This window comes from Odontomachus brunneus, unplaced genomic scaffold (assembly GCF_010583005.1).
Source record: "Odontomachus brunneus isolate Ranch 3 - 2012 unplaced genomic scaffold, Obru_v1 Obru_scaffold_011, whole genome shotgun sequence".
NCBI lineage: Eukaryota > Metazoa > Arthropoda > Insecta > Hymenoptera > Formicidae > Odontomachus > Odontomachus brunneus.
In genome coordinates, this window is record NW_022639461.1 from 1,693,225 (window position 1) to 1,719,342 (window position 26,118).

A 26,118-nucleotide genomic window follows, 5' to 3' on the forward strand; every position below is an offset into this window, starting at 1 on the left:
TCCCTCTCTCTCTCTCTCTCTCTCTCTCTCTCTCTCTCCCGGGCACCGGCACTTGGCATTTTCGTACCGGTTGCGATGCGAATTTCGCGCATAAGATGAGGGATTCCGAACTTCGTCCGCGCGTGTTCAATCTCGCGATCACTATGTACAATATATTATGTACTTGATATTGGATCTTGCTGTGTGCTGTGCCGTGTACTTGCTATTGAAATAAACGTCAGCGAAACACGCTCAGCTGCAATTCTCCGGTTATGCTCGCGCGTCCGCGTTGCGGCCGGCCGCAACCCAGTTTCGCTAATTCCCTTCCTTCGCACGCGTCCGGCTAGCATCTCGCGATCTTCAATTCCGCAATAAGAATTGTACGATCCAGAAGCGATATTAGAGGCGTTCGCGGCGATACGGCTCGTCGATTACGTTTATTGTTATTGCCGCAGTTAGCGTCACCTTCATGCAGATAACCCGGCAAGAGAAATCATGGGAAAGAATAAGAAGACGTATCCCGCATACAAGAGAAATCCCTCAGTTATCAGAGCAAAAATACATTCATCTCTCATTATTTGTCATTTTAGTACTGAAAAATTGATATTCTTGTTCTTGGAAAAATCTTCTAAAACAGAAAATGTAAAATATTCTAAACACAATATTCTCTACATAAGGTAAGAATTCCCATTAAATTTTACGTATAAAAACCACTACGCGAAGTCGCTGCTGTCTTGCTGTCCCATATCGACGAATCGTTTGTCCTGGTATTTTATTAAATTAGCAAAACTTTTTCTCTGAGTGCGGTGTCTGTCGACAACTCGCTTGCGGAAGGAATCAACGCGTCTATTCTTTTCGAATGAAGAGTCGCGGATACGGACGTGCAAATCGCACACGCAAAAGAGGAGAACACCGGCGCCAACGTTATTCGCTTACGCTCGCCGGGGCGACTCGCTAGTGGCGGTATTAAATGCGAGAAATGGCGAGTGACGTGATCGTTGGCGCACGACGCGGCTCGACGTTATCACGCCACTGATTCGGAATGCTCATCGCATGATCTATTTAACGCGCCGGTGAGCACGCGCGGCGCTCTCTCTCTCGTCGGCAGGATCTTCTCCGGCGATCCTCCATGTACGCCGTCGAGATTCGCGAGCGCGCTCGGAAAACGCCCGATGCTATTTTCGGGACACGCGATGAATATTCTTACACGCGCGCGCGCCCTACCAGCCGAAACCGAGCTCGGCTGCGGAACAAATACAGCCGCCACCTATATGTCAGGGGATGTGTCGCGACGAGAGTAGACGATAAGCGCGAGAGCGAGCGAGCGCGCGAGGGTGCGCGAGGCTCATATTGTGCGGCACGAGGTGCCGACGGATATACACCGACACGTGTACCGTAAATGTAATTACAGCTTAAAGGGAAGTTCCGTCCTAAGCGATCCTTCGCGGTCGAAGTGGGTTCTGCATTAATTAGAAGCCAACTTAATTAATACGCGCTTGTATGCGCGGCGTACCCGCGTTCCCGGGGAATCTCACCTATACGCGGAAACGAGAAAGCGCGCTCCTTCTTGCTTAGCGCACTTTCGGCGGCAGGTGCAGAGAGGCGAGGGAGGTTCTCGCGAGGCGCGGCGTGTACGTGAGCGACTTCGCAATATCGTTGCTTTTTACTGGCGCTCGCGGCACGTCAGATTTTCATAAAGAATTTGCATTTAGGTATTCCCATAAGCGGCGTGAGCTCAGCGGAAAGTGTGTGTGTGTGTGTGTGTGTGTGTGTGTGTGTGTGTGTGTGTGTGAGAGAAAAAGAGACGCGAGAGGGGGAAGGGTGGACCGAGAGTATACGAGTGTATACTCCCTCATTACTGAGAGAACTCCTTTATTCGGGAATTCTCGAGATTAATAAATTACGACTGCTGAATCGCTTCAAGAGACACGGAGATTCGCGCTGATAAGCAGTTGACGATACGCGCTTGCCGACGTGTGTGTCAGCGAGACCGGAGAGATTGGGTTTATATGATTCCAGGCGTATGTTACTCGTGTGATTTTTTTTGATATTTATCTTGAGAGGAATAATGGATGTACAAAATCACGAAATGGTCCTTTTAGAACATAGATATTTTTCCCTGAGTTCCATTAGAAACAAAATAGTATTACAGTTAAGAAATTAAAAAAAAAAACTAGTTTGATAATAGCAAAGTAAATTTCCTTTCAAAATTTTTCGCTAATATTCTCCATCGTGACTGAATAAAATTAAGCGATGTGTTACCAAATTCGTTCCGCGAAATACAACTTTCAGCGTTCGTAATGATGAAATTAACGACTTCAATGTGATTACATTTGCGGACGATGGCGCTGTCTATGTTTGCAAACTGCATCGATAATGGTAACAGCTACTGCTGTTAATCGATCCTTTCGGCGAGATATTTTACTGATTGCACCGCTATATTTACTCGACCGGACATTGATCCCATGGACCTGATCACACTGATCTCAATCAGTCAACTGATTTGTACAAGTTGATGTTATCGAATCCTGACATCTAACGCAGCGCGGCAAGGCCTTATTAGGTACTGATAACGTCATCTTGCACAAACCAAATAATTAATTGGGATCAAACTGATCAGAGGAGCATGAGATACATTTCTATATGAGAGAAAAAATATCAGAAAAACTAAAGATATTTATTCGGTGAATACTAATAACATATATTTACTTAAATCTAAGTTCCCTCGTAATTTTTTTATAAATAGAATAAACAATCGCTTTCATGAAAAGCAACGCTCTTTTGAGAAAATATCTATCTTCTCATTTGAGAGAAATTTTTTCTCAACGCAAAGATATGTATATTAGTGCAAGTAAATTTGAATATTAGTATCCACTGGATAAATATCCCTTATTTTCTAGATATTTTTTCTCTCAATGTAGTCGCGAGTATAATTGAATCATCAAATGGAAGTACAGCGTCTCAGTGGAGAGGAGTGTACACCGATTGTACTTTAGAGAGTACGGATAATCGGATGGGAGGCCACACGGACGTCCCAGCTGGCCCCGCCGTGTGTAAGCGAAATCGACGGATAAACAACGATACTTTTCTTCGCGGCGGCGGTAAGTGACAAAATTTTTCCCGTTCATTTTTATGTACGCGGCGCCGGGCCACATTCCGCCCCGCCGTCGTGCCGTACAAGTGTGCACATTGCGGCGCGGAAAGGTCGGAAAATATTATGCTAGGAACACGAGAGAGAGCATGAATTATTTAAGCACGCGCGGCGGCGGTAGAAACGTGGAAACTATACTGAAGGCATTGCATCGTTTTGTAATTTCTGTCAGCGGTCGGAATTTTACGGTTACGATCTCTCGCCGCCCGCGCGCGCTCGCTCGCTCGCAAATAGGTTGCGCGTGTGATTCCTTCGGATTAAATTATAATTTTCATCCCGTATTTAGGATTAAGCGCGCACGTATATACGCACCGCATGTGCGACAGCCTCTTCTCGCGAATACAGCGCGTCGTTTCTCTCACGATGAACACCACCGGCATGACCAAAGCGATTTTGATTCGCAGCTGTCCTATTCCCTTCAATTTTCTTTTGTGAGAAAAACGTGGTATTCATTTCTCTGTTGCATTGATGCTATACTATTCACCAGATGAATAGTCATCAGAAAGTTTTGACCAGCCGTGTCCGTTTCTAGCTGGTCGTTTTTCATGACTCTTGATTCATCCGGCAAGCGGGAATGTGTCAAAAGACATATGTCAAAGTGATATTTTCACAGCTTGACGTCTCACACATACGTGTTAATAATAATTTAATAACTTAATAATTATAATTTTTTATATATATTAACTTCTTACTTATCTTGTTTAACATTCTTACTCGTCTTCGATTGATTGCATATTACACGTGAGCGGATAACCTTCTGATGTACGAAAAATCAAGCTGTCAAAATGTTATTTCTGTTTTGACACATTCCCGCTTGCCGGATGAATCAAGAGTCATGAAAAATGATCAGCTAGAAACGGATAAGGCTGGTCAAAACTTTCTAGTGACTATCGATCTGGTGAATGGTATAGCATCAATGCAACTGAGTGTACGGGCCTTAGTTTGTCCACCAGAGGATCACACTGTCAGTTCTCTGAGCGTCACTCGGTCTGTCGCACTTACGAACTCTTATAAACGTGTTAAGCGCGAAATCGTTTGATAATGATTCGATGTGCACGTACGCACTATGCTGAACGTTTTTTCAACAGCTGTAACATTTTTTCTGCTAACAATCGAAAATCTCGACCACGCGCAATGCATCTATACAGGGTGTCCGATAATTGATTGAGCAACCGCCGTGTACAAGTAGAACAGGTCAAAATAATCATAAAAGTTATATACTATTTTGAAATTTTCTCAATATTTATTTCGTAATTAATTAAAATATATAAACGAATGAACTCACGAGAAGCCTTAGGACAAGCTCTGTGTGTAAAGGAAATAGTTTACCTCTTAGCAATGATAAGTAAACAGCTGATTTCGAGGCGGAGTAACGTATACGTGTCGCTTGTTACTCTGCCTCGAAATCAGCTGTTTACTTATCGTTGCTAAGAGGTAAACTATTTCCTTTACACACAGAGCCTGTCTTAAGGCTTCTCGTGAGTTTATTCGTTTATATATTTTAATTAATTACGAAATAAATATTGAGAAAATTTCAAAATAATATAATATATAATAATATATAATATAATAATAATATATAACTTTTATGATTATTTTGACCTGTTCTATCTGTATACGGCGGTTGCTCAATTTTACTGGACACCCTGTATATTCATGTATCATGACTGTCGACTATTCCGAAAAAGTGACAACATTGTCTAGTAGCAGCTGTGATATTGATAGCTCCCCATGCTGTACAAGACAGGTTACTTTGCGAAAGCAAGAGAAGTGTTACATAAAACGTTCATGAAAGAGAGAGAGGATATATGGCGCTGATTAGCTGGAACTTATTTAAAAATAACTGCTTCATTAAGCATAGTAGAAAAAATGATTCAAGACTTTCCGATTTAATTTTCTATAAGGAATAACGCTATGTACTTACAAGAGAACATCGCGAACCCGAACTCTTTGATTTTGATACATCTAAAAAAATACCTATAAAAAATTTTTGTACAATAAAAGAAGGTATCTTTTTATTTATGCTTATGTCAATTTACAGCACTTAACTTACCATTAAACTTTTATTCGAAAAATGTTTTTCTATCTCCTTTAATTTAAGAGTAACGAAAAAGTGGAATCGTCCTTTGAGAGTGTAAATCATACATTTAAATAGCGATAAATGGAATATACCGTTATTCATGTATTGATTTACTCTACATACTCACGAAAGTGTATCAAAATCAAAGAGTTCGGGTTTTGCGGTGTTCCCTTGTTAGTAGGTGGAGGAAAGATAACACTCTGTATAGCATGGAGAGTTGTCGAGATTTTCGATTGATGCCAGTAGAAAAAATGTTCAAGCTATTTCGGCGCAGTGTGTGTATGTGCATATGTATGGAGACGACAAGGAGACTTGTTGTCACTTTGTGCAGGACCGTGCAATTGTTGTGTTGCCGTATAATTACGCGACGAATGCGCAATAACCGAGGGCGTGAATCTTGAACGATCGATGCATAAATCGCGGGCTTATTCACGCGAGAACCGTCGGGCTCGATTTGCTCCATCTCGAGGTACAACCTCCCACGTAGGAGAAAGCCGTCGAATCTAAATCCATTTTCCGGCACGGTCGACAAATTTCCGGCTATCGGGTGCGCCATTAATTGCACGAATATATCACTAGATCGAGATTCTCCGCCACCATAGCGCCCGGTTATAGACATAATTTACGGAAATAACTCGGGTTATCCGCCATGGCTGCCACTCCCGCAACGACAAAACTGTTCTTTCGTATCTCCCACCGCGGATAGGATCGGTAAATCTCCCGATTTATGCACCATTTCCCTCAAAATCTTTCGGAAATTTTTATAGCTGTCTTACGGCCGGATATCGTTTACGCGGAAATCGCTCGTGACTTTGCGGGGATTAATAACGGAGTTATGTATCGACAGTGTATATGTGGCGGTTGGGGTGAAAAAAAAGTATCGGAAACGAATTAAAGCGTCACGGAGTACACTTTTTTACTATTTGTTTTTCTCTTTTCGGAAGATAAATGATGCCAGTGGTTTTCCGCGAGAGATTTCAAGTTAATGTCTTCCATACCGGAGATGAGGGCTATCGCTATTTATGTGTCGTCACGTTTTATATAACACATTTAAAATTGAATAATTCAACATACTAAAGTTTTGCATTATGCATGTATATCTTTCGTAATTAAAGCTCTAATTAAAATTCCGCTATAATCCGCTTGCAATTAGCTGAAATAGGAAACTCTACTCCGCGTAGCTTGATTCGCAAAAAGCTTTTTCTTTTCTATTGCTAATTACTCTAAAAAAATAAACAAAAGACATATTACCCCGACAGTTTTCCGACGCCTGTGTTGCGATAAAAATCAACTCCAAATTAGTTAAAAAATTTACCATCGTAATTTTACTCGTTTATATCAGCTATCTCGTGTGTCGTATTTTTTTAGTGAAATAATTAGAGGCCTTAATGCAAACAGAGTTAAATTGTTAAATCGTATACACAGATAAATATAGTAATTAGATCTTTAGGAGTATTTGTTCATGTAATAATTGGAATACATATGCATGACACGCGCGACACAAATATTTTATATCATACGAATTTTTAACGATTGAGCTCCAATTAATAGCCATGTATTCGTTAATAATTTGACGCGATATTAAACAAGTGCATAAATATCGATAGCGGGCACACAACTGCATATATACACCCATACACACGCAAATATCCATAACAATAAATACAAGTACATAAACACTCGTTATAAATGCATAGGTTCATTTGCGCTTTTATATAACACATCATAATTTATCTATATTTCGCTTTAAACGAGATAGCGTTGCGACTGTCCACGCAGAAAAATAATTAGCTGCAGAAGTTAAAGTATAGCTATAGCAGCTAAGATGTGTCATGGAAATAAAGACAGCTAATACCGTTGCTACTAAAGCTAAATTTATCAGCCATTTGAATTTTGGCGTTGTGGCAAAGTGTATTCGCTATTAGATATATATACGATAGTGATAAAACTGCATTTTATACTCGTCAGAAATGTAAAGAAAGAGATGTAATGTGACACCAAAGAATATTCGCCATTAGGCAGAAAGTTCCTATTATTTTGTCATCTTGCTTTTCTTTTAAATTGCATTTTATATCCGTGAAATTACACAAGGACCTACAAATTCCCACAATCAAAGAAGAAGTCAAGCGGCTTAGCCAGAAATATTATAAACGTTTAGAAACCCACCCTAACAAGCTGGCTACAAGACTCATGAAGGACAAACCTAAACGACGCCTAAAAAGGAAGATACCTCAGGATCTAGTAACCTAGGTCTTATTTATAGGGATGTGCTGTTCAGTACACATCCTCCAAGATATATAATTAATTATTTACACAAACTTTGCTAAATGTCCCTTTGGGATAGATTGTAAAGAGAACTGGAGTTATAGAAATAAAAAAAATAAAAAAAAATATCCGTGAAAAGCATCAAACTGACATTTCGGATTACAAGCCGAGATTTAACCCAGCAATTTAACCTAGATCAATGCCCGCTTCAACACAAACACAGAAATAAATGTCTTTCGTACTTACGTGATCACGCTGTTCGATTCCATAGAAGGACGATTTCGCAGTCATCGGGAGCGCGGCAATTTTTCCTTTCCAATGGTCTTCGTTTCGAGTCGCTACGACGCGCACACGTGGGGTTATCAACGATCCGCGTTTTAGATCGCTCGGCGTTATCACTGCGTACAAGTCACAACGCGACGCGTGAATGGAATGCGGAGCCGGCTATTACTTCCGGGAGGGTGCCTTACGCGACATATGCCTGGCCCGCTACCCCCACTCCGCGGCTCAGATAAGCACACCTGTGCCTCTCGCTCACGTACTCGCTGCGGCCACGTGATCTCACTTTAAGGGACTAGGGAGTTTATCACGGTTTTGTGTGAGAAGTGAAAATGCGATTTTCTAATTTTCTATTTTCTAATTTTCTAATTTTCTAATTTTTTTACTAGAATATTTATAATTTCATTGGTTACAACATCTAGTGGATTCGTTCACTTTTCACATTTTTACTTCTCATAAGCTCCCAAATCAATGAAGCGCTTTGAAAAAAACTATTAAACTTTATATTACTATTTTTGTTATTTAGAAAGACTTATAGATGAACATGCAGCATGTGGCTGCGAAAAATATCGCTGTAATCGATAGGAAAGGTAGCGCTCGCTCTAGTGACTTGAGATAAAAAAATCAAAGTTTCTTAAATAATATGCTTGTAGTTTTTGGGGGATAAAAGAAAACATTGAATTTAACATCTTTTTTAATAGTGCAAAATAACAAAAAGATGCGGAACTTGGATATTCAATTTTTAAATAGCTATTGTTTAAAACGCGGAAACGCATGCTAAAGAGATTGCTTTTCATTTTATGTGTTGACTCATTAGCGAATTTAAGCAGTTTAAAGCCACAGCGTCGATGTCAGATTTCGGTAACTCGACGTTAGGGTTTTCGCACACAAATTGCCGTAACATAATATATAAATTTAAGCTAAAGAACCAATGGGAATATTGCTTTAGGATTTTTTAGTTAGAAGAAGATTGAAATTGTCGATTCCAACTGAGTAACTAAGATTACTATCAGATGAATTCTAGTTACTTATGTACAGATTTACCGGTAGTTCTATTATCTTCTAGAGTACACAAAACTGTAGTAAAATCTTAATTGGTCGTTCAGTTAAAGTTTTGCTGTAATCTACGATTACAGCAATTCGTGTGCGAAAGCCATTAGTGCCAGACCGAGCGTGGTATTGGCACATTATGTTTTCACCCTACTTTTGTCTATCTAAGGGTGTGATTCATTAAGCTTGATCCATAATGTGTTCTTTATTTCTTGTTTCTTTCTCTTTCTCTCCTTAAATATAACCTTATAGCGTTATAATATAAACTTTATAGCGTTATATTTTTTAGATCAATCACGCTTTTTCTCAAGGCGCTTTGAAGCGTTTGCAGTCTAATGGATAGCGCTCTGAGCGAGACGACTGACTATATTCGGTGAGGCAACCGGCGTGGTGGGGCGACTGCGTGACCAGAGCGAGCGCGTAGCCGATGCGACCATCCTTGTCGAGGCCGCGGAGTGGGGCAAGGCCATCGCCGCGACCGTTACGTCAAAATAGCCTCGCGGCCATTGTTTACACTTGCGCGTCGCGTGGGGTAGGTCGCGTCGCGTGAGGTAGGTCGCGTCGCGCTACGCCAGCGCGCGAAAGACTTAGGCCGATCGAGAGCGCAGATCGATACAAACGTCAACTCCGCTTGCAGACGTCGTAACGACTTGGAACAAAAACTGTTGTAAAGGGGAAATCATCGCGCTTTCGAGGAACGTAAAATCGTCTCTCCGTGGAATAAGGATCAAATAGTGTGATCGTGTAAGTACGAAAGACATCGGTTTTTGTATTTGTGTTAAAGTGTACATTAATCTATATTGGAAACCAATGGGAAATCTTGGTTTGGATTTGTAATCGGAAGCGTCAGTTTTATGTTTTCTATGAGTATAAAATGCAGTTTTATTACTATTGTGTGTATTTAACTGCGAATATGTTATATGTATATGCGTCGACATTCAAACAGTTAATAAATTCGGTAGCAACAATATTAGCTGTTTCTATTTCAATGATATATCTTATAAGTAAACCCATCCAAAAGTTACACTTTGATTTCTTTCTAATTTGGCACAAATATAGAAGTACAAAAAATATTTAGGTCATATTTTTTCATTTTGGCCCACTTTGAGTTTCACGGGCAGTTTATAGCTTTTTAATGTTCTCACTCCTATCATCAACAAGTGCAACAAAAATATCTTTTGAGTAGGTTTACTTGTCAGTGCAATGAGATGTATCATCTTGACTCCTGCGGCTAATTATTTTTCTGGGTATACGTATTAAAAGTTCCAAACAAATATCTTTCTATTTTTTTGTTACGAAACTGACAACACTTTTCCTTAGTAATTAGTGCAATTCAAGAAAAATTTGAGTACTCTGAAATCTTTAAAATCCTAGAATAACTTTTTGGAAATGTTTACGAAATATTCTTACGTGAGATATTAACATTTTTATTGTACAATTAGTTTGCGTACAATAATGTAAAATTTATTTTCATGAAAAAAATACTAGAAAATAAAACTTACTTTGTCTATTTTTTTTCAACAACTTAGGTTGTTGCAGGAAAATAGACGTAGTCGAAAAGTTACAGGCAGAATATGCACAAACAGAAAAAATATTGAATTGATTAAATATTTGGTGAAATATGAATGAATCTGAATTTCGGTTCAATCAGAATTCAAGTTAGCGAGATTTCTGGTTAATCAAGCAAGATTCTTGATTAACCAGAATCAGCAACTGTTCAATCCACCCAAATTTTTTTACCGCGCGGAAATCTGCAGATATAATTAAAACTGTAGACAAGGCGGGACGCGCAGTTTATAATTTGTCGACGCGTTTGTTAACGCATCATCTACTTATCATACACATGGCCACCCTAGTATATCGTCCACCCCTCGTCGCGCGGCTTATCCCTTTTTCTTCGTATTTGTGGTGCGTGCTCATCGAGCCATATTTTCATTCCTGTCACAACATAAACCGATTCATCCGAGCACCCTTCCACTTCATCATCTGCGCGAACGTCGTTACAGTCGATTCGCACGACATGAACGATTCCATGATGCGTATAGCTCAAGCGTATAAATTTATACGTGCCCCTTTACGATCGCCATTTTCTCTAATGTTTAGTCGTCAAAATATTCACACGTCACAATAACTATATGATGTGAGAGGCGCGAGATTACATTTTTTGTTAATATCAGGGATGATCTTCCTTGGAGGAGAAAATACGAGTTGATATTTCTGAAACGAAATTGTGGTCTTACGTTATCCTGCAAATTGTAGATTATGACATTTCATCGAGTGAAATGTAAATGGAAATATAAGTGGAAAATGTGTAAGATAAAATTGCAGAGTTAAAATGAAGAACCAAACTTCCAACTGGAGAAGATTTCAACGACAGAGACTGCTACATCGAACATTTTGCGTAAAATATTCGAGTATGTTACGCGATTTGAGTGTGTCTACGCATTTTTCAAGCGCAAACGACTTATCGACGAAAGCTCGAAAAATTGCGAGACACCGGAAAACGCCGGTGCTCGCAGCTGCAATTTCATTTCTCTCGAAATTCAACGGTAACGCCGATTCTCGCGCTCCTGCCGATCAGCCCTTCCAGATGGCATCCTAAAAATGTAATTACTTTCGTATGCGCGGCTATGGGTGTAATCGGTCGATTTGGATGAAAATTGAAACGATCTGGAAAAGTTTCCCGGGAAGCCAATAGCGAGTTTCGCGATTCGCCATTTCGTACGAATCGAGTTATGATAAAAATCGCGCGGCGCACTCCTGCACGATCGTCGTTGTGCAGTTTCGAGTAAAATCGATGACATTCGACGGCACGAAAGTTACGGATATCCAATTTCAACGAAACGCGTAAAACGATTACTGAAACGCATAGGCAGGTGAAAACAGCCGGCGTGCGATGGCTTCTTGCGCCGTTAACCCGCGACAACGTTTGCTGAGTTCGTTACACGCGAATGTTTCGCGCGAGCAGAATTTTACATATAAAATTCTCTGTATATCAAGCGAATTTTTATTCGCAGAGGGACGTAGTAACAACATGCATGCGTACAAAATCGCGTGTGTTTATTGCCCTTTTCTTTCTCCGTTTGTAAATAAACAATTCTTTTCCTGTATTTATCGAGTCGCTTTTGCTGCGCGCCTCGAGATCTTCTCAGAGATATATTGTCGCGAACATATTGATAGATACGTTAAGCGGGCAAAAAATTTGGTTGGGAATTAACTAAATGACTGGTAAGCATGAACGAGACAGAAATTCCGATTGAAGTTACCAGAATTCCATTCAAGTTAAGAAGATTTTTGGTTAAGCACTTCCTAAAGTACGATCAGTATATTTCTCACTGAGATGCACTTATGAAATACACTTATAACTGATGACTCAGTTATATAGCTAGTTAGTATAGCACTGCAATTCGTAAAATCACTCTGATTAGGTTAGTTAATAATCGATTATCCCCATTATCGATACATTTTGCAAACTCATGTGTTTATGCGAGTAGAGCCATTGCACGCGAGGTGCATGGAACCCGTTAATTCCGCCCACACAGATGCAGGAACTTGAATTTGGTGCAACGTATAACGAATTTGTTTATCGCAGATTTTGCAGTGAAATCTTACTTTCACTAGTCGAAATCAGCGAAAAATAAGACGAAGAAGCAGTAAAGTGAGAGTGTCCTCGCTGAAAATCAGTATATATTCACTTATTATCGGTGAATCAGTCCTTTTACTGATTCACTTTAAGAACGTGCAACTGTTCAGCTTGAACAGCCGCAAGTTCTGATAAACCAGAAATCCCGTTTGGTTAACCACGATCTTGTTAACTTGAACAGGATTCTAGTAACTTCAACCGGAATTAGGTTAATCCGCGAGACCAAATCTTTTTTCTTCCATTAAACATATTATTTCATATGTACTAGCATTTCCAGCATGAGAGTATACTCTTCATTCCCCGCCTTCCTGCGCGCTTATTCTCACTCTGTTAATGTTGAAACAATGAACTAATTTAATATCCATGATCCGGCAGGTAGCGGCTCCTCTTAAAAGCGCAAAACGCGCGTGTCAGATTCACCGCGCACGGCGCGTGGCGTGCAATATCGCGCGTTTTACGTTTAAAGCCGTGCCCCGGACTAATGGGGAAAACTAGCGTCGCGCGACTTTTTACCGTTAGATTAAAATATGCAAATAACCCTCGGGCCGACGCGCTAAGCTCGTCGACCCAGTAGTCCTCCCTTCGGAAGCGCGCGGCGTCGCCAACCCTCGCAACCACTCACGAATCCCACAAGCCGTCCCACAACCGTCCCCGCGCGTCTTCTCCCCCTCTCCCTTCCCCTCTCCTTTCCCCACGGCCCACGAAAGCCCTCGGTGCAGAAACCCCGCGTGATGTACGTATTCGCCGTCGCGACACCCGGGGACGCTCGCGGAGATTACGAGGGTGCAATGCGGAGTACGGAATTACATTTTAATTTCATCGGTAGCACGCTCCTATTACAAGTCCCTTCGTCCTGCGGTACAGCGTGCGGCACAAACTATCGGCAATTGAAACGAGCATTTACCTATCTACCTATCTACTCACTTGTGGAAAACGGGACGTCGAAGGATTATGTGGTAATTTCACGTTTTCACATTTGTGATGTCGTCGAGTGAGAGTACTTTGGACGCTTCGGAATCGTTTGATCACCTTCTCCTAGTTCACGAGCAATCAGGATGAGATGATTTTTGGTTTCACGATATCGTTGAAGACCACGATCGATCCCTTAGGGCCGATTGTTCCAACTTCTTGGTAAGCTATCTGACAGTTAAATCATGTGTCTGTCTCTGTCCAATTTGAAGAAAAAACGAAGACAGACATGATTTAACTGTCAGGTAGTTTACCAAGAAGTTGGAACAATCGGTCCTTAGAGATTCGACGAACAAGGAATAAATGACAGCTGCAAGAAAACTTGATATGTCACACACACACACACTTGAATACGCATGACGTTTTAATAGTTTTATTCCTGTACAAAAGAATCGAAATTGTGCGTGCTTGGTTTAATTGTATTAAGTGCGCGCGATGTTGGTAGATATTGCTTGCATTCTACATTCCCAAATCAGTCGCAGCTCGCGGTGCAATTCATCAATTATTTGCGTCTCTCGCAAGCAGCGTGCATTGAAAATCCAAGCGAGAACGGCTCGGATGAATCGTCCTGTAGAAGCGCGCAACTTGTAGACGTAAAACATGTACACATTGCGTTCACACCGTGGTATAAACCGTCGCTAAACCGCGCCACGGACCCGGCTACAGAATATACGCGGGTGTAGGTACAATAGCCGAAAGCATTTTCTCCACACGGATAGATCGTGTGTGAGGAGGACACCCACGTGCCACATGTGTTCTCGTCTGTGTGTGGCGGTATGTGCGTGTACAATTTCTACTTACTGCTGAATACGATACGCTGCTGTTCTCTTTAGCAACGAATCCTACTTCTCTTTTCCTCCTTCTCTGCTTCCCTATCTCTCATTGTCCTTCTCTCCTTCTCTCTCTCTCTTTCTCTGCCTACCCGCCCTCTCTCTCCCTCTCTCTCTCTCTCTCTCTCTCTCTCTCTCTCTCTCTCTCTTTTTCTCTCGACGCCTGTAACATACAGCGTTGTAATTTTTACAACACGCAGCTGTTGTAATCAAGCGCTGGGGATTTTCACCGCGCGACGTGATTCATTCGAGCGTGCGCCGGCCGCGAAGAGCGCCACGGCCTTTATTAAGTTTTTGTCGTTGTAAATTCTTTCAATAAACGTCGAGTGGAATGGAGGGAAGAGGAGGAGGAGGAGACACGAAAAATCATAACGCTCGCTTTACACCGAGTGGATATTTCGCACAACGCCCGTACTCCGCGGTTCGGATATACGCGCAATGTTCTCCCCCTCCTTTCGCACATTCCTCCAAACCCGACCGGCGTACCGTCATAATACGTCTCGTAAAAGTTTTACAGTACCACCCGTCGTGATCCCAACGGGGAGTCTCGCGGAACGCGCGCGATTCGTTCGAGCGCTCGCGGATTTTTGACGCCGGAGCGTCAAATGTTCTCTTCGTTCCCTTCCTCGCGCCGCGAAAAATTCGCTCGACATTGCGAGGAACTCCGCCGTCGTTGTCTCCCATTCGCTAGGTAAATCCACCACGCCGCCACCGCAGAGACACGCGTGTACATTAAAAGTGACTAAAACAAAGAGAGAAAACGAAAGAAAAAAAAACAAAAAAAACGGCGAAACGAGGCAAACGCAGTGGTAAGGTCGATAGTAAAGTCGCGCTTGTTTATCGCCTCTACGTTTCGCCATTACAAAGAGCAGCGAGGAACTTTTACGGTGCGAGGCGGCCGCGCGCGGAATGGCCGGAGAGTCGCGCGTCTAATCTTGACACGTCGAAAGTTCCTCCCGCGGCGCGCGGCTACGGTGGATCTCAAATTTTCATCACGTACCGAGCGCGTTCATTTAGAGTGCGGTAAAGTTGGATTCGCGGGATCCGCGCTGAATGTGCCTCGTACGACTCCTATGCTCTGGCTAAATTATCATTTGCGCGAGGAACAGAGACATGGAACGCGTTACTGGGTGAGATTCAAATGTTTCTCTCTCTCTCTCTCTCTCTCTCTCTTTCTCTCTTTGTCTGTGTGTGTCTTTGTAAGCACATGTCGTCAACCTGTTCGGTTACGAGCGAATTCACACTTTAGCAAAAAAAGCCGAAAACAGAAAGGCAGATGTCAATCAAAACTCACGTTAGTGGTCAGATATTGATAATTGACAGTTTTTGTTTTTCTATCAGCGCGAATTTTGATTGATTCTTGTTTTCAACTGTTTTCTGCTTTTCTGCTAAGGTATGAATTCACTTTTAAGCCTGATCTACAATATGCTCTTTGTTTCCTCTTCTTTCTCTTTATCTCTTTCTGACTCAAACCTTAAGCTTTAAGCCAGAAAAAGATAGAAGACAAGAAACAGAACGCAAAGAGCATATTGATCAGGCTTTATAGGGGCGAGAAACAGAGACATGAGACGCGTCGGCTTCTCACTCTTTCCCTCTCTCTCTCTCTCTTTCTCTCTCTCTGCCTTCTCCTCTTTCTCTCTTTTTGTCTCCGTAAGCAACCTCGATTATGGACAAATTCTCACCTTGACAAAAAATCCAAAACAGGAAGGCGGAAACTAATCAGAACTCGCATTGATAGTAGTTCCTGTTTATCTACCAACGCGCGAATTTTGATTAGCTTCTGTAGCTGTGAAGCACGACTGATCTGTGAGAGAAGAAACAGAGAGAAATCAGATATTTGCAACGTCGTGACTGACGATTGACGCCGCGTTAATTGGCGTGCACGATAAGTTCGTGGAGAAAGAATGCGAATCGTCTCGAAAAGTCCCACGGGCCGCGCTCGAGAGCTCCATCGGTATTTCGCTGCATCAGAGGGTTCATACCGATATTCGCGCAGGCCGTATTTTCCCCGTCCCTCTCGCACAGCTCTCATGTCCCGCGTGTCCCTTTTTCCCTCTCTCATTTCCCGGTTGGCTGCTACTGTCGGGTGTTTCCAGCCCTTCTCTCATTAAATCATTTGTTCTCCGACGCCGACGCCGCGCCGTCGCGCTCGCCACCGAGCGCCCGATGCAGCGCAAAATACGCCGCTGAATATTTCGAGAATAAACGTCGACTCGTCTTTTCTTCTCGCGGCGTGAGCCCGCGCCGACGTCAAATTCATATCAAGGCAGTGTAAGCATAATTCATTATGATTCCCGCGAGCACCGTCCGATTATTCCCACGGGATATACCCCTGGATGAATAATGTATGCGTATTTGTTCGCGCATAACGCATAATGTTCCCGCAGGTGTATCGGGGAAACGTAAAAATAATTTTATCCTTGCTCATCCTTCTCGCGTTCGTTACGGAGGAGACACAATGGAAAATGCAAATCGTCGATATGGATTTGTTTGTGCGACTAATCGTTTTTGGCCCACGTCGACGTATCTCTGCGTCGTATATACGCAGCCAAACATCATTTCACGGTCGAGACGAACGGTTACGTAGTTCACTTCCCTTCTTTTTATTTCTTCTACTTTTTCCTATTTCTTTTAATTTTTTCTATTTCTTAACTATAACACCATTCCGTTTAATGCCCGCTACGACAACCGTATATTTTGTTTCGTAATAACCAAAATATGAACATGCAGTACAACATAGCCATTTTGTCTTGGTACCGAGTTCTATTGCCTGAGTAAAGAAAACCACGTGTAAAAATATGTATCCTGACTAATTAAACGAATCTTAGGGGAAAGTACTTACGTCCTAAAGAGACCATTACGCGATTTTGCACTCACTGTTCCTCTCGAGATAAATACTAAAGAAAAGCACCTGAGGCAACATACCCCTCGGACCATATAGCCCCGGTCACCCCTATGTCTTTCAGCGTAGATGAGATATATTCTCTTATTTATTTCTAATTTCATTTGTAATTAAATTTTTAATTGTTTTCAATCTTTTGTTAATTACTCTCTTATACCGTTTGAATATTTTTTTTTTAATCTGTTGTTATCCGTGTGGCAAAAATTACGACGGCGCACGTGGGTGCGGCGACACGCTGGCGAAAACGTGGTCGTTCGGTCGGTGCACGCGACCCGCGTATAATACATATGTAGGCGCATTTGGCGCGTTTATGTGTTTTCGCGCGCGATCGTTTTTTCCACGTAACCGCGACTCTCGTTGCTCCGCGAGCGGCCTCCAATCGACGACGCTCGTACGCATCGTCCGCACGGATTATGATGACCCATCTACTACGGTCAGCTCGTTCAGTTTCGATTTATGGGTAACCGATAACCGGATTCGTTCGGCCCTGCTGCCGCCACCGACGCCGCCGCTTTTCCTCGTCCAATCCTTTCGGCCACCATGTCAGTCCTCTGCCGTGTGTGCTTTTTACGAGGCTACCTGTGCGATAACATCGTGGAGCCACGTCAACAAATTTTTCTCCGGCATTGTTCCCTTGGTCGGCAAAGCTCGCTGGCTGTAAGCGGACCTTAACGACGCTCTCGACGATATTCCCGCGCTCTTTTCTTCTCTCTTTTTTTTTACGAAAAAATCAAAGGGGGAAGATCAAAGTCGATATTCTCTCGTAGTTTGAGAAAATTTCCGCTGATCTTTCTAATCGAGGAATTTTCCCAATCGATTCACCGCGCTCCGTGAATCGGTGACACTCGAAAGGTTCGACGAATTTATCTGGATAAGTATAATCATGGATAAGTATAACCAGGTTGCCCTGGTTTTGTGAAATTGTGAAATTGCGAAGAGGACGAATCTCAAAAGCGACCATGCTACAAGGAGAGACATATATCCATCTATGGAATTAGAAGAATGGAGCACCATACGGAAAAAAAAAAAGATTTAGTTGAATTAACCAGATATCTGGTCGCGAATATGAACGATCCAGAAATTCCGATTTAAGTAACCCGAATTCTGTTTAAGTTAACAAGATTTTTGATAGACTAACCAAACATGTCTGGTTAGTCTACCAAAAATCTTGTTAACTTAACCGTTATACTGCCGGGAAACCCACTTTTGCGGCTATAAAGCCACTTTTGTGGCTTTCCCGGCAGTCTAAAGGTTAAACAGAATTCGGGTTACTTCAATCAGAATTTCTGGATCGTTCATATTCGACCAGATATTTGGTTAATTCAACGAAATCTTTTTTTTTCGTGCAGGCTCTACCTAACGATGATACACAAAGTGTTAGCCCACGAAAGCGATACGCGCGCCATTGCAATCGATACGTTCGCCCGCTTAGAGAGTTCGGCTGGCCTTTGCGCGCCGTCCTTGCACCCTGACACAGAGGTGACATCGAAATGCCAGGGTCCAGCGTGAATACGCCAATGACGGCAACGAACGGAATATAGGCGGCCGAGCGAGAAGTATCAGCGCTATTGCTCTAACGCTTTAAAGCTCGGATTATCCTCGCAGCTTAAATTCTCCCTTCCCGCCGGCCTCCCCGGCTCTCGCCGTCGACACGGACCAATGGCACAGTCCGCCGCCGCGTCCGCGGACGAGGAGCGTATTTCTTCCCTCTCTCCTTCTCTCCCCTTTTTTTGCCGTCGTAAAACGACGCGCAAACTGCCGCGAGATTATAGCGAACAACGGACGGCGTTTCGCGTTAATGTTATTAAAATGCGCCCGCGGATGGAAATCCCGAATGCTCGTCAGACCGTACGACGCTATTTACCTGGCGGCCATTGAGGTTCTCTTCTGCGAAATCGGATTCGCCGGTATCGGATTCAACGACATCCGGGAGATGCAATTGGCGCCCGAGCCGGCCGCCAAGTCGACGGTCATCCACCAAGCGCACCGCAGAAGAGTTCATTAGAAACTCTCCTTTAGAGTTAGAGAGACCAAGAGGAAAAGGAAAGAAAAACGGGCGACTCGGGGAGAATGCTAATCGCGTCGCGCAATTTCCGATGAAGCTCACTCTGAGGAAAAAGGTGCCGCAAGCTTTACCCATCTGTTAATCACCTTTAATCATCACTGTACAGTACTCGACATAAAATTATTCACTTGATCTAACCATCTGATATTATTTCTTTTATATATAAAAAAAATAGGAGTTTATATATATATATAAATAGAAGTTTAAATATTTCAGTGCTTTTAGAGATAGATTATTTGCGCTGAGAGAAATTATTCGATAAGAAATTAACTAACGGATATTCCCGATGATGGATTTTTATATCCAATCAGAATATCCGATTAAATTTAATTGAATGCCGATCATAATAACATTTCATCAGACAAACCGATCAAAAAATTATGAATTGCATTGAGAGAAAAAAATAGTTGGAATAACTATAATCTTACTATATTTTATAGTTCGTTTTGGCCTCAAACATATATTTATAGTTCATCTAAACACGAAAATATAGCAGAATGAACACACATTTATAGTCACCATCTTATTACTCTATGTGTATAGTAAAGCACGTTTTGAGAATATAGTTACATGTACTCATATTTTCCAAAAATTCCAATTGTATTGACTATATAAAATAGTTAATTTCTCTTATCATTTAATATTTGCTACTATATTTCTTATTTCAAATAATTATAATTCTTAGTAAAAGTTTTACACGAGTCAGTTATACTATGCTTATATTGTAAATATTACAAACATTATGGTGACATTTACTATAAAAAAGATATTCCTAACTATAATCTTTTTACTATGCCATTATAGTTCCAATATAAGTTCCATTATAGTTCCAAATATCGTACATTTTTCTCTCAGTATGGTATTTCTCATCAAACGATCACATATAAAAATTCATCGATATTTTGATCGGAAATTCTGTTTGTTAATTTCTTATCGAATAACTTCTCTTAGTGTGATAAATAAAATATCTTTCGTAAGTAAAATATTTGGAAGTTATCATAGTGTACTAATTACGTCGCGCAATTTTCGAAATTTTCCCACGGCCTCTCCTGTCGCGCTTGCCCGATGACCTATCAATCCTAGTCAAAGCGTTATTAATTCACCCCGCGAGTAATTAGCACGGTTAATTATTCGACGTTCGAGAGGTGGACCGGCCTAACTCTAAACGCGCGCGCCAAATCGTTGAGCCCGCGCGCGCGCGCGCGCGTCTGTCCCCCGTCGGGGGGATGAAGCTTTTTTAATCAACGCCGACCAGTGGTCATTACGACGCCCTTTTAAAGCCCTATAACGCGTCGCGGCGGCATGGCATCGGGCTGTGCCGTACCGTTGCGTAGCGTAGCGTAACGCATAGCGGGAGAGCGAAACAGCGAAAGCGAAAATATCGTCCCACCCGGCCCCGCCGGCCCTCGAAAAGAGTCCCTTCGTTATGGACGACCGTATTTCACGTCGTTAACGAGCGCCGCCGCGTTTTGTCGACGATAAACTCGCGACAGCCAGGACAGATACGAGGATGAATGCCGCGCTCCACGCGGATTGATGGGGGGACATCAAGCGCCGGTCAACGATTACCATATTCTGAGTGACGACGTCCGCTCGAAGAGCGGCAGGCGGGAAAAAAAAATCTCAGCCGCTCTCACGGACGCTTTCGACCGCGCGCGAATCGATCGGAGGAACGTGTCTGACGGGGGAGAAGGTGGGGTTACGGATCACTTTTTCCGTTTGAACGAAAAACTCGATATTAAATGCAATCGTTGCATCAAGAACTGTCAGAAGTGTTAGCAAATATATCTGTTATATGCCGAGAATAATCATATCATAATATGTACATTCTTGGTGATATATGTTATATGTAAAATGTGCAGATAAGTCGTATGTCAACATGTTTTTCTTGCGTTAAATTAACGCAAAAATTGGGGTGGATAAATTGGAACACGTGAAATGTATTGGATTTAACACAATGTTAAATTTGAGCATCACTTAAATTGGAAGTAGAGTGTTGAATTTAATACGAAGCTTTTTGCAATGTAAAAATAAAGATTTTAATGCGTAAGTCGTAGTCTTTTCTCATCACTTCGCTCTTTTCTCATCACTCTTTAAAATTATGAAATAATTAAAAATAGCCTCAATTCTCTCTGCACAATTTCTCAATGTCCCCGATTTGTAAAGAAATAAATCAATTTTGAAGTTGGTATCTTGGAAAATTAAGATGCCTGAGTCGTGATTGATTAATTAGAATCTTCTGATGACGTAAGGTCGCGAGAGTCGCTACTCTGTAACGAGTTACATACATCAAAAACGTCGTTCGGTGCTATTAACGACGATTAACGAGATTAACTGCGCGTACCCACGAAATAAAACGCGCTCATAAATCACGGCATTATGCAGCTGAACGTGCTTCATTCTATCCAGACGCAGTTAATGCGACCTGTCCTGCAGGAAGACACTGCAATACGGTTGTGCGACTGAAATCGATGAGAGCTACCACGCGACGGTTATTGTATTCTGGGGGTAATTTGAATAATGAACATTTCCTCAGCTGGTAAGTCGCGCGTCTGTCTTATCTATCCATTTCACGAGACCGTCGTCGCGTTAAAAACATTCGAAGACTGCGAGATTCTTTCGGGGACAACTTTGTACAAAGTGTACATCGCGAGCGAGCGAACGAGCGAGTGAGTGCGAGAGAGAGAGAGAGAGAGAGAGAGAAAGAGAGAGAGAGGAATGAAGAATGGTCGAGCTGTCGATATATTTTCTAATTAGACTTCGCCATGCAGCGGAACAAACTGCCTGGAGGTGCAAGTTTTCTCTACTAAATAAGAAGTGTGCTTGATTTACGCAAGTACCCCCTGGAGAACTTACTTCCGCTACGGACGCGGCACGTTCGCTCCTATTCGTCCCGCGCTCGCACGGAGAATACGAAGTGTCTGTCGACGAAAAATCTTCCCCTATTCCTTTGTCTTTTAACGCTAGCTTCTCTCTCCTTTCTCTCTCTCTTTTCCCGTTATATTAACCTGCGCGCACCGCTCACGCGCTTATACAGTGGATTCGTAGACTGAGCATCGTGACTTACGATGCAAGTCATAACTCATACTGTAAAGTGTAGACGGCTGCTATGACCTCTAACATTTGCATTCGGGGAACAAATTACATTAGCTGATAAAGTTCGCGCGGAAATGTAATTCACAGAGAAGTTTCAGCAATTTGGACGGCATTGAGAAGTTGGGAGAGATCGGCAAAGACGTGGTGGGAATCGGTAGATTAGAAGTGGTTTCCAATTAGCAGCAAACTGTCCTAGTTCGGAAAGTTTGTAAAATCCGCTCGTACATAGCCGTTGTATCGTTTTTCTCGCTTATCAACTGTTCTGCGATTTATGCGACTTTCTGTCCACTCGCGTCGGAATCGCGGATTACATGATGAAGTGCGCGCGAACGTTTGTTACTTTCGGCAAACTTTTTAATCACGAATACGCTCCTCGAGAATCTCAAAACACTGATAAATAACGCACTGAATATCAAACGCAATCATCGAGTTTGAGCATTTTGCGACGAAAGATAGGTGGAGGCGTGAAGAAGATGAGAAGACTATGAGAAGATTTGAGAACTTCTCGTCGACTTACTGATATCTGCAGTGCCTTAAGGCAATTAACATGTAAAAAAATAATTTTGTATAGAATATACTCACTTTGGACGAAAAGTCGTCCGAATTTGTTTCACCGATATCTCTTTCGGAGATTCCGTTTGACAAATGTTAAACTGATAATTCTTGGCTCTGTGGAGAATTTATAAAGCTGAAAATATATAGTCAAAACAAAAAAACAAATGTCAAAAAAATACATATTTGGAGAATGTCATACTGAAAAAATTAGTTTTGTATTTCAAACTAAAATATGCGGTGTACACTGAGGGAAAAATTATCTTAAAATCAACAAATATTTCTTTGATGGGTGCCATTAACATATTTACTTAAATCTAAATTTTCTTTATTTAAATCAAGTATTATTTACCTGATTTAAGTAAACAATATTTGGTTTAAATATTTGTTGATTTTAAGGTAATTTTTCCCTCAGTGTAAGACATATACGATTTGGTTGGCATTGCACTTTTACTTGTGTCAAGTACATGTATTATTGAGCAAGCAAAACACATGTAGAGGCAATTCAATTTTTTTGTTGCAATCACCAAACATTTGGTTGGCCTCGTTTTAATCTAACCTAACTTTGGCCCAGTGTACCAAATTATCGTTTTGACAACAAAATCCTTCCTCCAATGCATCGTTAATTCAACGAAATTCAAAGAAATTCAATTAAGGGAAAGTTTAGAACATTTATACAATTGTTATTACGTTATTTGTTGTCTGTTATTATTTATTACAATTTGTTTGTTTAGTTGTAAACGTAACCGCGCAAAAATGCCGGGTTAATGTTTCGCGATGTGTAAAACGGAATCCCCGGATAGGTGGCGTGCATCCTAGCGCAACGAAGCTCTCGGAAGAGATTTCGTCCCGAAAGGGACGCTCGGGCATTACCTCGCATAGCCCTCGCTTACTCCCGAAGGTAACCTTCGAGACTTTCCCGCATTAACTCGTTTCAGCGGCGCAAACAATTCCGGGCGGTCGTTAAGGATCCGTTCCTGCTACTGGCCGTTTGAGAAGCTCCAGCTCGCTAGCCGGTCCTGGTCCTTAACCCGCGCGTCGCTGATAGTTTAATTAAAAAGGCCCCGGAGTGCCCCGCGGTATCGCGCGGCGACCGAGCACGAATTTAAAGAAACGTTGAAAACTGCATCGACCATTTGCGCTCCGCAGAGAAATGTATCCGTGCACCCTTTGTAGGGCAGAACTTCTTTTAAAGATGGTGACTCTAATGTTTATTACAAATTTACATAACATATTTACACTGAGGGAAAAATTATATTAAAATCGACAAATATTTCTTTGGGTGCTATTAACATATTTACTTAAATTTACATTCTCTTTATTTAAACCAAATATTGTTTATTTAAATCAGGTAAACAATATTTGGTTTAAATAAAGAGAATGTAAATTTAAGTAAATATATTAATGACACCCATCAAAGAAATATTTGTTGATTTTAATATAATTTTTCTTTCAGTGTAGATAGATGACAAATGAAACTTTATAATACTTATTATTATGATTATTGCTTGGTAAGAAATCGATCATTGAATGTTCAAGGTAAAATAATAGACATTTTGAATCGTACTTAATGTGGTTAAAATATCGACCAACTTATAACGAGTTAAAGTGCTCCCGATATTTCATGCTACAACCGCGAAGAGTTGAGGTAGCGTTCAAGAAGAATGACCGTTATTACTATATGTTCTCCAAAATTCTTGCGAGCTCTTTCGACTATTGTTGACGTATGCGGGCAAATATGAATCCTTGGAAGATATTCACATGAATCAAATGTTACGAGCAAATTCTAGACAGGATTTTATTTACAAAAAAATATGTCCCCGAAAGATCAGAATTATATCTTTTCATACTCTTTATGTAAAGATTTCTTGAAATGTTTTTTGCACATGGAGAAAGTAATTAAATTGTGTTAAAATTATATTCCTCTCTGCAATTTTTTTAATAAAAGTAGACTGAAATTGTAGGATAAATTTCTGTAGAATTGGTAAATTTGACGATTGATTACGATATAAAAAGCATTACAAGTAATTGCAATAATTTTGCAGCAAAGAGTCAAATGTGAAAAACGTTTTTAAAGAAATATACAGCAAGTTCGGTCGTTGTCTGTATGATGAAAAATCGTAAAAATTTTGCTGTAATTCTTACTGCAATATTTTCTGTTAATGTAACACCCAAAATTGTGGATGGAGATTCGTCTCGAATTCCACCGTGAATTGCGGATGGTCCAAAGCGCGCCTCATTCAGGATGGAAAGTCAGGAAGTTCGAGTAAACAATAATACGTCTCTAGTTATTTGGACTGTTAAATTCTCCTCGCTCTATAGCAATTATGTAAGCAACCGTCATTAAACTTCATAGTTACTTTTCATCATCCTCCCGCTGCCCTCGCCCCGGGTGCAACGCGCGCATCACCGTAATTTCCAGCGAGCCAACTTAGCGCGGTACAATTTTGCGGATTTATGTAACTTCGTGGGATTCAATTGCAAACGCGTTACATACGCTTTAGCAGGGAGCTTAGATGAGGTTAAATGGAACGCTTAACGCACAGCGTCAGGAACGTAATGGCGTGTGCAGTAATAGTAGAAACGGATTTGGCCACGACCACGATGATATATTCGTTTCATTAGCCGAGCTTAGTGTGTCCCGGAGTACCCTGCCACCTGCAATCCTTCCGTCGAAGAAGATCCGCCCGTGTGTATCTACGACCACCAGAGGCCTTCCGTTTAGGCGGCGGACTCCCCTGGAGAAATCTCATCGATCGCGACCGCGCCACGACGATGACCTTATGAAAAAGAGAAGAGGAGAGAGGATCCCTCTTTCTTCGTCTGCCCCCTCCCCCCGCAGAATAATCGCGTCAATTTGCATTTCACGGGCAATTGCTGAGGCCCGTGATCGAAATTACAAGCGTGCTCTCAGTCGCCGCGTATAGAAAATGGCGCGGCAAGGAGGAGAGTTACAGGGCGACGGGGGCTAAATGGGAACAGATTGAAGGATTAGGGTATATACATCCATTCCGGTGCCCTTGTCACGATTAGAGAACGCGATCAATTACGCTTAATTACAGAAATTACGTTACAGGATTTCGTGCAAACTGGAAACGTCGCGTACGCGTGATTGCAAATATGCAAATTCGCGCGCGAGAGCGAGATAGAGAGCGACAGAGAGAAAGACAGAGAAGGAAGGAGAGAAGAGAGAGAGGGAGATAGAAAAGAGAGAGGGAGAGAAGAGAGAGAGAGAGAGAGAGAGAGAGAGAGAGAGA

At 41.8% G+C, this 26,118-nt stretch overlaps 1 protein-coding gene across 2 annotated transcripts in view; it reads left to right on the forward strand.

The window, feature by feature from the left end:
- LOC116840727 overlaps positions 1-26,118 on the forward strand; it is a 160,648-nt gene that overhangs the window by 18,737 nt on the left and 115,793 nt on the right. Inside the window, exon 1 of one of the 2 annotated variants that reach the window (XM_032807828.1) lies at positions 9,108-9,548. The exons of the other annotated variant lie outside the window; for it this stretch is intronic. The gene's annotated coding sequence lies outside the window, so the exon portion shown is untranslated. Of the gene's footprint in view, positions 1-9,107; positions 9,549-26,118 lie in introns of those variants that run through there. 2 annotated transcript variants of the gene reach the window in all.